Source organism: Hyla sarda, chromosome 8, assembly GCF_029499605.1.
Source record: "Hyla sarda isolate aHylSar1 chromosome 8, aHylSar1.hap1, whole genome shotgun sequence".
Taxonomy (NCBI): domain Eukaryota; kingdom Metazoa; phylum Chordata; class Amphibia; order Anura; family Hylidae; genus Hyla; species Hyla sarda.
Window position 1 is genome coordinate 177,517,598 of NC_079196.1, and position 4,013 is coordinate 177,521,610.

The window sequence follows — 4,013 nt, forward strand, 5'->3', positions numbered from 1 at the left end:
GTTCGTAAACAGACAGTGGTGCGGAAACACTGCAATAGTCTGTTATCCAACTCAGTGTTTCCCAATCCCAACCAGTGAGCCTCCAGCTGTTGCATAACTACAATTCCCAGCATGCACGGTCTTTCAGTTCCCAGCATGCACGGTCTTTTGCCCCACCCCCTCCCCCACGTGAATGTACAGGGTACATTCACACGGGCGGGTTTACAGCAAGTTTCCAGCCTCAACTTTGAGATGCGGCAAATTTTCAGCTGCAGAGGTACTGTAAACCTCCGCCCGTGTGAATGTACCATAAAAACACTACACTACACTAACCCTAAATAAAGAGTAAAACACTAGATATCCACTGTGCGCCCCCCCCCCCCCCAATAAAAATAAAAAACGTTTTGTTCGTCAGTTTTTCCAAAACAGAGTCTCCAGCTGTTGCAAAATAACAACTCCCAGTATTGCCGGACAGCCATTGACTGTCCAGGAATGTTGGGAGTTTTGCAACAGCTGGAGGCACCCTGTTTGGGGAAAACTGGCGTACAGTATTTTTGGTTGCAGAGGCAAGTGTAACGCTTGCATCCGGGTCCACCCCTATGAAAATCCCTAATTTAGGCCTCAAATGCGCATGGCGCTCTCTCACTTCATAGCCTTGTCGTATTTCAAGGCAACAGTTTAGGGCCACATATAGGGTATTTCGGGAGAAATTGCACTACAAATTTTTGGTGGCTTTTTCTCCTTTTACCCCTTATGAAAATGTAAAGTTGGGGTCTACACCAGCATGTTAGTGTAAAACACCTAAAGGGTTAACAAACTTTCTGAATGTCATTTTGAATACTTTGAGGGGTGTAGTTTCTATAATGGGGTCATTTATGGGGTATTTCTTACAGAAAGGCCCCTCAAATGCACTTCAAACTTAACTGGTCCCTGAAAAATTCAGATTTTGACATTTTTGTGAACATTTTGAAAATTGCTGCTATACTTTGAAGCCCTCTAATGTCTTCAAAAAGTAAAAACATGTCAACTTTATTATGTCAACAGAAAGAAGACATATTGTATTTGTGAATCAAAATATAATTTATTTGGAATGTCCATTTTCCTTACAAGCAGAGAGTTTCAAAGTTAGAAAAATGCTAAATTTTCGAAATTTTCATGAAATTTTGGGATTTTTCACCAAAAAAGGATGCAAATAACGACGAAAATTTGCCACTATGTTAAAGTAGAATATGTCATGAAAAAACTTTCTTGGAATAAGAATTAAAGGTAAAAGCATCCCAGAGTTATTAATGTTTAAAGTGACAGTGGTCAGATGTGCAAAAAAATGCTCTGGTCCTTAGGGTCAAAATGGGCTTGGTCCCCAAGGGGTTAAAAAAAAACCCTGTGTAAATAAAACTAAAAATAAACATATGTGGTATCACCGCATACGGAAATGCCCGAATTATAAAAATATATTGTTATTTAAACCGCATGGTCAATGAAGTACGCGCAAAAAAAATGCCTAAGTCCAAAATAGTGTATTTTTGGTCACTTTTTATATCATGGAAAAAATTTATAAAAAGTGATCAAAAATTCGGATCACTACATAAAAGGTACAGCTAAAAACATTAGATCACAGTGCAAAAAATTAGCCCATACCACCCTGTATGCATAAAAATAAAAAAGCTATAGGGGTCAGAAGATGACAATTTTAAACGTATACATTTTCCTGCATGAAGTTATGATTTTTTCCAGAAGTATAACAAAATCAAACCTATATAAGTAGGGTATCATTTTAATTGTATGGAAATACAGAATAATTATAAGGTTTCATTTGTACCGAAAAATTTACTGCGTAGAACCGGAAGCCCCCAAAAGTTACAAAAATGCATTTGTTCTTCAATTTTGTCACACAATGATTTTTTCTTCCGTTTCGCCATAGATTTTTGGGTAAAATGACTGATGTCATTACAAATTAGAAATGGTGGTGCAAAAAATAAGCATCATATGGATTTTTAGGTGCAAAATTGAAAGGGTTATGATTTTTGAAAATGTAAGGAGGAAAAAATGAAAGTGCAAAAACGGAAAAACCCTCAGTCTCCAAGGTTTTAATAGGGATAGGCTTCATAGAAAAAAAAAAAACATACACCATTGAATTGCATGTTGACTAATGCCAGAAATTTGACCAATAAAACTGACGAACTGGAGTTTAAAATGTCTGAGGAGGATTATGACATAGCGGGTATAACATAGACTTGGTTGGATGATAGCTGTGACTTGGGCGGTCAACATACAGGGTTATGGTTTATTCAGGAAGGATCAGAAATAATGGAAAGGAGGAGGAGTTTGTCTTTATGTATACTCCAGTCTAAAGGCCGCACTGCGGGAGGATATATGGGAGGGAAACAATAATGTGTAGTCATTATGGGTAGAAATATATAGAGATAAAAATAACAAAATTCTGATAGGGGTTTGCTATAAGCCACCAAACATAATGGAAGAGCCAGAAAACGAATTACTGAAGCAAATAAACAAGGCAGCAAATCAGAATGAGGTGATAATAATGGGGACTTTAACTATCCTGATATAAACTGGGAGACTGAGACCTGTGAATCTCATTAAGGAAACAGGTTTCTGACTATAGCTAAAGACAATTATCTGTCCAAAATGGTGCAGGGCCCGACCAGAGGGGGCGCCCTACTAGACTTAATATTTACCAACAGATCTGATAGAATAACTGAGGTGCAAGTAGAAGGACACCTAGGAAATAGTGATCATAATAATATAATACATTATAACTTGTTCTGCAATAAGGGATCCTCACCACAAAAACAATGAACTTTAGGAAGGCAAAGTTTGATCAACTCAGAGAAGCCCTTAACAATACAAAATGGGATAATGTCCTCAAAAACAAGAATACTGACACTAAATGGGAGACTTTTAAGAATGTTTTAAACTCTCACTGTAAGATGTATACACCTTATGGGAATAAAAGGGTCAGGAATAAAAGAAAACCAATGTGGATTAATAAAAATGTTAAAGGGGGAATAAATGACAAACTAAATAAAAATTAAGAATTGAAACTACTAAAACAGGATGGCAGTGAAGAAGCATTAAAAAGCAATAGAGAAAAAATGTTATTATGTAAAAACAGATAAAAGCTGCAAAAATAGAGACAGAAAGGCTCCTCAAAAAATGATGAGGAAGAAATTATAAAAAGAGATCAGTAAAAAGCAAATATTTTAAACAAATTCTTCTCCACTGTATTCACCGAGGAAAATGAAATGCCAGGTGAAATTCACCAAGATAAGGTAAACTCCACAGTGCAGGTCACCTGTCTAACCCAGGAAGAAGTACAGGGCCGCATACAAAAAATCGAAATAGACAAATCACTAGGTCCAGAGGGCATTCACCCCTGTGTTCTAAAGAAATTAAGTAATGTAATAGACAGACCCCTATTTTTAATATTCAAGGACTCTATAGTGACAGGGACTGTTCCCCAGGACTGGCGCATAGCAAATGGGGTGCCAATATTTAAAAAGGGGTCAAAAGGTGACCCTGGGAATTATAGACCTCTTAGTTTAACCTCTGTTGTATATAAATTGTTTGAGGGTTTTCTAAGAGATGCTATTTCTGAGTATCTTGATAAAAATAAATGTATGACCCCATATCAGCTTGGGTTTGTGATCATAAAAATCATAACACTTTCAATTTTGCACCTACAATTCCATATTATGGCAAATTTTTTGTGCCAACTATTCTAATTTGCAGTGACATTAGTCACTGTACCAAAATATCCACGACGAAGCAGTAAAAAAAAATCATTGTGCGATGAAATTGAAGAAAAAATTTCATTTTGTAAATTTTGGGGGCTTCCGTTCTAAGCAGTGCATTTTTCGGTAAAAATGACATCTTATCTTTATTCTGTAAGTACATACGGTTAAAATGATACCCTACTTATATAGATTTCATTTTGTATTACTTCTAAAAAAGCCGGTATGAGGGCTCATTTTTTGCACCATGATCTTTTTATCGGTATATGTTTATATTGATCA